Here is an 11,231-nt window from a genome sequence, read left to right as displayed (position 1 = left end):
CTCTCACTACCTCTGGCTGCAGCTGTGCTGTCACTCCTCTCCTGTCACTACCTCTGGCTGCAGGTGTGCTGTCACTCCTCTCCTGTCACTACCTCTGGCTGAAGGTGTGCTGTCACTCCTCACTACCTCTGGCTGCAGCTGTGCTGTCACTCCTCTCCTCTCACTACCTCTGGCTGCAGCTGTGCCGTCACTCCTCTCCTGTCACTACCTATGGCTGCAGGTGTGCTGTCACTCCTCTCCTGTCACTACCTCTGGCTGCAGCTGTGCTGTCACTCCTCTCCTGTCACTACCTATGGCTGCAGCTGTGCTGTCACTCCTCTCCTGTCACTACCTCTGGCTACAGCTGTGCTGTCACTCCTCTCCTGTCACTACCTATGGCTGCAGCTGTGCTGTCACTCCTCTCCTGTCACTACCTCTGGCAGTTGCTGTGCTATCACTCTTCTCCTGTTACTACCTATAGCTGCAGCTGTGCCGTCACTCCTCTCATGTCAGTACCTCTGGCTGCAGGTGTGGTGTCACTCCTCTCCTGTCACTACCTCTGGCTGCAGCTGTGCCGTTACTCCTCTCCTGTCACTACCTCTGGCTGCAGGTGTGGTGTCACTCCTCTCCTGTCACTACCTCTGGCTGCAGCTGTTCCATCACTCCTCTCCTGTCACTACGTCTGGCTACAGTTGTGCCATCACTCCTCTCCTGTCAGTACCTCTGGCTGCAGGTGTGCCGTCACTCCTCTCCTGTCAGTACCTCTGGCTGCAGGTGAGCCGTCACTCCTCTCCTCTCACTACCTCTGGCTGCAGCTGTGCTGTCACTCCTCTCCTATCTACCTCTGGCTGCAGCTGTGCTGTCACTCCTGTCCTGTCATTACCTCTGGCTGAAGGTATGCCGTCACTCCTCTCCTCTCACTACCTCTGGCTGCAGCTGTGCTGTCACTCCTCTCCTGTCACTACCTCTGGCTGCAGGTGTGCTGTCACTCCTCTCCTGTCACTACCTCTGGCTGAAGGTGTGCTGTCACTCCTCACTACCTCTGGCTGCAGCTGTGCTGTCACTCCTCTCCTCTCACTACCTCTGGCTGCAGCTGTGCCGTCACTCCTCTCCTGTCACTACCTATGGCTGCAGGTGTGCTGTCACTCCTCTCCTGTCACTACCTCTGGCTGCAGCTGTGCTGTCACTCCTCTCCTGTCACTACCTATGGCTGCAGCTGTGCTGTCACTCCTCTCCTGTCACTACCTCTGGCTACAGCTGTGCTGTCACTCCTCTCCTGTCACTACCTATGGCTGCAGCTGTGCTGTCACTCCTCTCCTGTCACTACCTCTGGCAGTTGCTGTGCTATCACTCTTCTCCTGTTACTACCTATAGCTGCAGCTGTGCCGTCACTCCTCTCATGTCAGTACCTCTGGCTGCAGGTGTGGTGTCACTCCTCTCCTGTCACTACCTCTGGCTGCAGCTGTGCCGTTACTCCTCTCCTGTCACTACCTCTGGCTGCAGGTGTGGTGTCACTCCTCTCCTGTCACTACCTCTGGCTGCAGCTGTTCCATCACTCCTCTCCTGTCACTACGTCTGGCTACAGTTGTGCCATCACTCCTCTCCTGTCAGTACCTCTGGCTGCAGGTGTGCCGTCACTCCTCTCCTGTCAGTACCTCTGGCTGCAGGTGAGCCGTCACTCCTCTCCTCTCACTACCTCTGGCTGCAGCTGTGCTGTCACTCCTCTCCTATCTACCTCTGGCTGCAGCTGTGCTGTCACTCCTGTCCTGTCATTACCTCTGGCTACAACTGTGCTGTCACTCCTCTCCTGTCACTACCTCTGGCTGAAGGTGTGCTGACACTCCTCTCCTGTCACTACCTCTGGCTGCAGCTGTGCCATCACTCCTGTCACTACCTCTGGCTGCAGGTGAGCTGTCACTCCTCTCCTGTCACTACCTCTGGCTGAAGGTGTGCTGTCACTCCTCTCCTCTCACTACCTCTGGCTGCAGCTGTGCTGTCACTCCTCTCCTGTCACTACCTCTGGCTGCAGGTGTGCTTTCACTCCTCTACTGTCACTACCTCTGGCTGCAGCTGTGCCATCACGCCTTTCCTGTCACTACCTCTGGCTGAAGATGTGCTGACACTCCTCTACTCTCACTACCTCTGGCTGCAGCTGTGCTGTCACTCCTCTCCTGTCGCTACCTCTGGCTGCAGGTGTGCTGTCACTCCTCTACTGTCACTACCTCTGGCTGCAGCTGTGCCATCACGCCTCTTCTGTCACTACCTCTGGCTGCAGCTGTGCTGTCACTCCTCTCCTGTCACTACCTCTGGCTGCAGGTGTGCTGTCACTCCTCTACTGTCACTACCTCTGGCTGCAGCTGTGCCATCACAACTCTCCTGTCACTACCTCTGGCTGAAGGTGTGCTGTCACTCCTCTCCTCACTACCACTGGCTGCTGCTTTGCTGTCACTCCTCTCCTGTCACTACCTCTGGCTGCAGGTGTGCTGTCACTCCTCTCCCGTCACTACCTCTGGCTGAAGGTGTGCTGTCACTCCTCTCCTGTCACTACCTCTGGCTGCAGCTGTGCTGTCACTCCTCTCCTCTCACTACCTCTGGCTGCAGGTGTGCTGTCACTCCTCTCCTGTCACTACCTCTGGCTGCAGGTGTGCTGTCACTCCTCTCCTGTCACTACCTCTGGCTGAAGGTATGCCGTCACTCCTCTCCTCTCACTACCTCTGGCTGCAGCTGTGCTGTCACTCCTCTCCTGTCACTACCTCTGGCTGCAGGTGTGCTGTCACTCCTCTCCTGTCACTACCTCTGACTGAAGGTGTGCTGTCACTCCTCTCCTCTCACTACCTCTGGCTGCAGCTGTGCTGTCACTCCTCTCCTGTCACTACCTCTGGCTGCAGGTGTGCTGTCACTCCTCTCCTGTCACTACCTCTGGCTGCAGCTGTGCTGTCACTCCTCTCCTCTCACTACCTCTGGCTGCAGCTGTGCTGTCACTCCTCTCCTCTCACTACCTCTGGCTGCAGCTGTGCCATCACTCCTGTCACTACCTCTGGCTGCAGGTGAGCAGTCACTCCTCTCCTGTCACTACCTCTGGCTGCAGCTGTGCTGTCACTCCTCTCCTGTCACTACCTCTGGCTGCAGCTGTGCCATTACTCCTGTCACTACCTCTGGCAACAGGTGAGCAGTCACTCCTCTCCTGTCACTAACTCTGGCTGCAGCTGTGCCATCACGCCTCTCCTGTCACTACCTCTGGCTGCAGCTGTGCCATCACTCCTGTCACTACCTCTGGCTGCAGGTGAGCAGTCACTCCTCTCCTGTCACTACCTCTGGCTGCAGGTGTGCTGTCACTCCTCTCCTGTCACTACCTCTGGCTGAAGGTATGCCGTCACTCCTCTCCTCTCACTACCTCTGGCTGCAGCTGTGCTGTCACTCCTCTCCTGTCACTACCTCTGGCTGCAGGTGTGCTGTCACTCCTCTCCTGTCACTACCTCTGGCTGAAGGTGTGCTGTCACTCCTCACTACCTCTGGCTGCAGCTGTGCTGTCACTCCTCTCCTGTCACTACCTCTGGCTGCAGGTGTGCTGTCACTCCTCTCCTGTCACTACCTCTGGCTGCAGCTGTGCTGTCACTCCTCTCCTCTCACTACCTCTGGCTGCAGCTGTGCTGTCACTCCTCTCCTCTCACTACCTCTGGCTGCAGCTGTGCCATCACTCCTGTCACTACCTCTGGCTGCAGGTGAGCAGTCACTCCACTCCTGTCACTACCTCTGGCTGCAGGTGTGCTGTCACTCCTCTCCTCTCACTACCTCTGGCTGCAGGTGTGCTGTCACTCCTCTCCTCTCACTACCTCTGGCTGCAGGTGTGCTGTCACTCCTCTCCTGTCACTACCTCTGGCTGAAGGTGTGCTGTCACTCCTCTCCTCTCACTACCTCTGGCTGCAGCTGTGCTGTCACTCCTCTCCTGTCACTACCTCTGGCTGCAGGTGTGCTGTCACTCCTCTCCTGTCACTACCTCTGGCTGAAGGTGTGCTGTCACTCCTCTCCTCTCACTACCTCTGGCTGCAGCTGTGCTGTCACTCCTCTCATCTCTATACCTCTGGCTGCAGGTGTGCTGTCATTCATCTCCTGTCACTACCTCTGGCTGCAGCTGTGCTGTCACTCCTCTCCTGTCACTACCTCTGGCTGCAGGTGTGCTGTCACTCCTCTCCTCTCAATACCTCTGGCTGCAGCTGTGCTGTCACTCCTCTCCTCTCACTACCTCTGGCTGCAGCTGTGCTGTCACTCCTCTCCTCTCACTACCTCTGGCTGCAGGTGTGCTGTCACTCCTCTACTATCACTTCCTCTGGCTGCAGCTGTGCTGTCACTCCTCTCCTGTCACTACCTCTGGCTGCAGGTGTGCTGTCACTTCTCTCCTGTCACTACCTCTGGCTGAAGGTGTGCTGTCTCTCCTCTCACTACCTCTGGCTGCAGCTGTGCCGTCACTCCTCTCCTGTCACTACCTATGGCTGCAGGTGTGCTGTCACTCCTCTCCTGTCACTACCTCTGGCTGCAGCTGTGCTGTCACTCCTCTCCTGTCACTACCTATGGCTGCAGCTGTGCTGTCACTCCTCTCCTGTCACTACCTCTGGCTACAGCTGTGCTGTCACTCCTCTCCTGTCACTACCTATGGCTGCAGCTGTGCTGTCACTCCTCTCCTGTCACTACCTCTGGCAGTTGCTGTGCTATCACTCTTCTCCTGTTACTACCTATAGCTGCAGCTGTGCCGTCACTCCTCTCATGTCAGTACCTCTGGCTGCAGGTGTGGTGTCACTCCTCTCCTGTCACTACCTCTGGCTGCAGCTGTGCCGTTACTCCTCTCCTGTCACTACCTCTGGCTGCAGGTGTGGTGTCACTCCTCTCCTGTCACTACCTCTGGCTGCAGCTGTTCCATCACTCCTCTCCTGTCACTACGTCTGGCTACAGTTGTGCCATCACTCCTCTCCTGTCAGTACCTCTGGCTGCAGGTGTGCCGTCACTCCTCTCCTGTCAGTACCTCTGGCTGCAGGTGAGCCGTCACTCCTCTCCTCTCACTACCTCTGGCTGCAGCTGTGCTGTCACTCCTCTCCTATCTACCTCTGGCTGCAGCTGTGCTGTCACTCCTGTCCTGTCATTACCTCTGGCTACAACTGTGCTGTCACTCCTCTCCTGTCACTACCTCTGGCTGAAGGTGTGCTGACACTCCTCTCCTGTCACTACCTCTGGCTGCAGCTGTGCCATCACTCCTGTCACTACCTCTGGCTGCAGGTGAGCTGTCACTCCTCTCCTGTCACTACCTCTGGCTGAAGGTGTGCTGTCACTCCTCTCCTCTCACTACCTCTGGCTGCAGCTGTGCTGTCACTCCTCTCCTGTCACTACCTCTGGCTGCAGGTGTGCTTTCACTCCTCTACTGTCACTACCTCTGGCTGCAGCTGTGCCATCACGCCTTTCCTGTCACTACCTCTGGCTGAAGATGTGCTGACACTCCTCTACTCTCACTACCTCTGGCTGCAGCTGTGCTGTCACTCCTCTCCTGTCGCTACCTCTGGCTGCAGGTGTGCTGTCACTCCTCTACTGTCACTACCTCTGGCTGCAGCTGTGCCATCACGCCTCTTCTGTCACTACCTCTGGCTGCAGCTGTGCTGTCACTCCTCTCCTGTCACTACCTCTGGCTGCAGGTGTGCTGTCACTCCTCTACTGTCACTACCTCTGGCTGCAGCTGTGCCATCACAACTCTCCTGTCACTACCTCTGGCTGAAGGTGTGCTGTCACTCCTCTCCTCACTACCACTGGCTGCTGCTTTGCTGTCACTCCTCTCCTGTCACTACCTCTGGCTGCAGGTGTGCTGTCACTCCTCTCCCGTCACTACCTCTGGCTGAAGGTGTGCTGTCACTCCTCTCCTGTCACTACCTCTGGCTGCAGCTGTGCTGTCACTCCTCTCCTCTCACTACCTCTGGCTGCAGGTGTGCTGTCACTCCTCTCCTGTCATTACCTCTGGCTGCAGCTGTGCCATCACTCCTGTCACTACCTCTGGCAGCAGGTGAGCTGTCACTCCTCTCCTGTCACTACCTCTGGCTGCAGGTGTGCTGTCACTCCTCTCCTGTCACTACCTCTGGCTGAAGGTATGCCGTCACTCCTCTCCTCTCACTACCTCTGGCTGCAGCTGTGCTGTCACTCCTCTCCTGTCACTACCTCTGGCTGCAGGTGTGCTGTCACTCCTCTCCTGTCACTACCTCTGACTGAAGGTGTGCTGTCACTCCTCTCCTCTCACTACCTCTGGCTGCAGCTGTGCTGTCACTCCTCTCCTGTCACTACCTCTGGCTGCAGGTGTGCTGTCACTCCTCTCCTGTCACTACCTCTGGCTGCAGCTGTGCTGTCACTCCTCTCCTCTCACTACCTCTGGCTGCAGCTGTGCTGTCACTCCTCTCCTCTCACTACCTCTGGCTGCAGCTGTGCCATCACTCCTGTCACTACCTCTGGCTGCAGGTGAGCAGTCACTCCTCTCCTGTCACTACCTCTGGCTGCAGCTGTGCTGTCACTCCTCTCCTGTCACTACCTCTGGCTGCAGCTGTGCCATTACTCCTGTCACTACCTCTGGCAACAGGTGAGCAGTCACTCCTCTCCTGTCACTAACTCTGGCTGCAGCTGTGCCATCACGCCTCTCCTGTCACTACCTCTGGCTGCAGCTGTGCCATCACTCCTGTCACTACCTCTGGCTGCAGGTGAGCAGTCACTCCTCTCCTGTCACTACCTCTGGCTGCAGGTGTGCTGTCACTCCTCTCCTGTCACTACCTCTGGCTGAAGGTATGCCGTCACTCCTCTCCTCTCACTACCTCTGGCTGCAGCTGTGCTGTCACTCCTCTCCTGTCACTACCTCTGGCTGCAGGTGTGCTGTCACTCCTCTCCTGTCACTACCTCTGGCTGAAGGTGTGCTGTCACTCCTCACTACCTCTGGCTGCAGCTGTGCTGTCACTCCTCTCCTGTCACTACCTCTGGCTGCAGGTGTGCTGTCACTCCTCTCCTGTCACTACCTCTGGCTGCAGCTGTGCTGTCACTCCTCTCCTCTCACTACCTCTGGCTGCAGCTGTGCTGTCACTCCTCTCCTCTCACTACCTCTGGCTGCAGCTGTGCCATCACTCCTGTCACTACCTCTGGCTGCAGGTGAGCAGTCACTCCACTCCTGTCACTACCTCTGGCTGCAGGTGTGCTGTCACTCCTCTCCTCTCACTACCTCTGGCTGCAGGTGTGCTGTCACTCCTCTCCTCTCACTACCTCTGGCTGCAGGTGTGCTGTCACTCCTCTCCTGTCACTACCTCTGGCTGAAGGTGTGCTGTCACTCCTCTCCTCTCACTACCTCTGGCTGCAGCTGTGCTGTCACTCCTCTCCTGTCACTACCTCTGGCTGCAGGTGTGCTGTCACTCCTCTCCTGTCACTACCTCTGGCTGAAGGTGTGCTGTCACTCCTCTCCTCTCACTACCTCTGGCTGCAGCTGTGCTGTCACTCCTCTCATCTCTATACCTCTGGCTGCAGGTGTGCTGTCATTCATCTCCTGTCACTACCTCTGGCTGCAGCTGTGCTGTCACTCCTCTCCTGTCACTACCTCTGGCTGCAGGTGTGCTGTCACTCCTCTCCTCTCAATACCTCTGGCTGCAGCTGTGCTGTCACTCCTCTCCTCTCACTACCTCTGGCTGCAGCTGTGCTGTCACTCCTCTCCTCTCACTACCTCTGGCTGCAGGTGTGCTGTCACTCCTCTACTATCACTTCCTCTGGCTGCAGCTGTGCTGTCACTCCTCTCCTGTCACTACCTCTGGCTGCAGGTGTGCTGTCACTTCTCTCCTTTCACTACCTCTGGCTGAAGGTGTGCTGTCTCTCCTCTCACTACCTCTGGCTGCAGCTGTGCCGTCACTCCTCTCCTGTCACTACCTATGGCTGCAGGTGTGCTGTCACTCCTCTCCTGTCACTACCTCTGGCTGCAGCTGTGCTGTCACTCCTCTCCTGTCACTACCTATGGCTGCAGCTGTGCTGTCACTCCTCTCCTGTCACTACCTCTGGCTACAGCTGTGCTGTCACTCCTCTCCTGTCACTACCTATGGCTGCAGCTGTGCTGTCACTCCTCTCCTGTCACTACCTCTGGCAGTTGCTGTGCTAACACTCTTCTCCTGTTACTACCTATAGCTGCAGCTGTGCCGTCACTCCTCTCATGTCAGTACCTCTGGCTGCAGGTGTGGTGTCACTCCTCTCCTGTCACTACCTCTGGCTGCAGCTGTGCCGTTACTCCTCTCCTGTCACTACCTCTGGCTGCAGGTGTGGTGTCACTCCTCTCCTGTCACTACCTCTGGCTGCAGCTGTTCCATCACTCCTCTCCTGTCACTACGTCTGGCTACAGTTGTGCCATCACTCCTCTCCTGTCAGTACCTCTGGCTGCAGGTGTGCCGTCACTCCTCTCCTGTCAGTACCTCTGGCTGCAGGTGAGCCGTCACTCCTCTCCTCTCACTACCTCTGGCTGCAGCTGTGCTGTCACTCCTCTCCTATCTACCTCTGGCTGCAGCTGTGCTGTCACTCCTGTCCTGTCATTACCTCTGGCTACAACTGTGCTGTCACTCCTCTCCTGTCACTACCTCTGGCTGAAGGTGTGCTGACACTCCTCTCCTGTCACTACCTCTGGCTGCAGCTGTGCCATCACTCCTGTCACTACCTCTGGCTGCAGGTGAGCTGTCACTCCTCTCCTGTCACTACCTCTGGCTGAAGGTGTGCTGTCACTCCTCTCCTCTCACTACCTCTGGCTGCAGCTGTGCTGTCACTCCTCTCCTGTCACTACCTCTGGCTGCAGGTGTGCTTTCACTCCTCTACTGTCACTACCTCTGGCTGCAGCTGTGCCATCACGCCTTTCCTGTCACTACCTCTGGCTGAAGATGTGCTGACACTCCTCTACTCTCACTTCCTCTGGCTGCAGCTGTGCTGTCACTCCTCTCCTGTCGCTACCTCTGGCTGCAGGTGTGCTGTCACTCCTCTACTGTCACTACCTCTGGCTGCAGCTGTGCCATCACGCCTCTTCTGTCACTACCTCTGGCTGCAGCTGTGCTGTCACTCCTCTCCTGTCACTACCTCTGGCTGCAGGTGTGCTGTCACTCCTCTACTGTCACTACCTCTGGCTGCAGCTGTGCCATCACAACTCTCCTGTCACTACCTCTGGCTGAAGGTGTGCTGTCACTCCTCTCCTCACTACCACTGGCTGCTGCTTTGCTGTCACTCCTCTCCTGTCACTACCTCTGGCTGCAGGTGTGCTGTCACTCCTCTCCCGTCACTACCTCTGGCTGAAGGTGTGCTGTCACTCCTCTCCTGTCATTACCTCTGGCTGCAGCTGTGCCATCACTCCTGTCACTACCTCTGGCAGCAGGTGAGCTGTCACTCCTCTCCTGTCACTACCTCTGGCTGCAGGTGTGCTGTCACTCCTCTCCTGTCACTACCTCTGGCTGAAGGTATGCCGTCACTCCTCTCCTCTCACTACCTCTGGCTGCAGCTGTGCTGTCACTCCTCTCCTGTCACTACCTCTGGCTGCAGGTGTGCTGTCACTCCTCTCCTGTCACTACCTCTGACTGAAGGTGTGCTGTCACTCCTCTCCTCTCACTACCTCTGGCTGCAGCTGTGCTGTCACTCCTCTCCTGTCACTACCTCTGGCTGCAGGTGTGCTGTCACTCCTCTCCTGTCACTACCTCTGGCTGCAGCTGTGCTGTCACTCCTCTCCTCTCACTACCTCTGGCTGCAGCTGTGCTGTCACTCCTCTCCTCTCACGACCTCTGGCTGCAGCTGTGCCATCACTCCTGTCACTACCTCTGGCTGCAGGTGAGCAGTCACTCCTCTCCTGTCACTACCTCTAGCTGCAGGTGTGCTGTCACTCCTCTACTGTCACTTCATCTGGCTGCAGCTGTGCTGTCACTCCTCTCCTGTCACTACCTCTGGCTGCAGCTGTGCCATTACTCCTGTCACTACCTCTGGCAACAGGTGAGCAGTCACTCCTCTCCTGTCACTAACTCTGGCTGCAGCTGTGCTGTCACTCCTCTCCTGTCAGTACCTCTGGCTGCAGCTGTGCTGTCACTCCTCTCATGTCACTACCTCTGGCTGCAGCTGTGCCATCACTCCTGTCACTACCTCTGGCTGCAGGTGAGCAGTCACTCCTCTCCTGTCACTACCTCTGGCTGCAGGTGTGCTGTCACTCCTCTCCTGTCACTACCTCTGGCTGAAGGTATGCCGTCACTCCTCTCCTCTCACTACCTCTGGCTGCAGCTGTGCTGTCACTCCTCTCCTGTCACTACCTCTGGCTGCAGGTGTGCTGTCACTCCTCTCCTGTCACTACCTCTGGCTGAAGGTGTGCTGTCACTCCTCACTACCTCTGGCTGCAGCTGTGCTGTCACTCCTCTCCTGTCACTACCTCTGGCTGCAGGTGTGCTGTCACTCCTCTCCTGTCACTACCTCTGGCTGCAGCTGTGCTGTCACTCCTCTCCTCTCACTACCTCTGGCTGCAGCTGTGCTGTCACTCCTCTCCTCTCACTACCTCTGGCTGCAGCTGTGCCATCACTCCTGTCACTACCTCTGGCTGCAGGTGAGCAGTCACTCCACTCTTGTCACTACCTCTAGCTGCAGGTGTGCTGTCACTCCTCTACTGTCACTTCATCTGGCTGCAGCTGTGCTGTCACTCCTCTCCTGTCACTACCTCTGGCTGCAGCTGTGCCATTGCTCCTGTCACTACCTCTGGCAACAGGTGAGCAGTCACTCCTCTCCTGTCACTAACTCTGGCTGCAGCTGTGCCATCACGCCTCTCCTGTCACTACCTCTGGCTGCAGCTGTGCTGTCACTCCTCTCCTGTCAGTACCTCTGGCTGCAGCTGTGCTATCACTCCTCTCCTGTCACTACCTCTGGCTGCAGCTGTGCCATCACTCCTGTCACTACCTCTGGCTGCAGGTGAGCAGTCACTCCTCTCCTGTCACTACCTCTGGCTGCAGGTGTGCTGTCACTCCTCTCCTGTCACTACCTCTGGCTGAAGGTATGCCGTCACTCCTCTCCTCTCACTACCTCTGGCTGCAGCTGTGCTGTCACTCCTCTCCTGTCACTACCTCTGGCTGCAGGTGTGCCATCACTCCTCTCCTGTCACTACCTCTGGCTGAAGGTGTGCTGTCACTCCTCTCCTCTCACTACCTCTGGCTGCAGCTGTGCTGTCACTCCTCTCCTGTCACTACCTCTGGCTGCAGGTGTGC

Source organism: Hyperolius riggenbachi, chromosome 8 (assembly GCF_040937935.1).
Source record: "Hyperolius riggenbachi isolate aHypRig1 chromosome 8, aHypRig1.pri, whole genome shotgun sequence".
Taxonomy (NCBI): domain Eukaryota; kingdom Metazoa; phylum Chordata; class Amphibia; order Anura; family Hyperoliidae; genus Hyperolius; species Hyperolius riggenbachi.
This window is presented reverse-complemented; position numbering follows the sequence as displayed.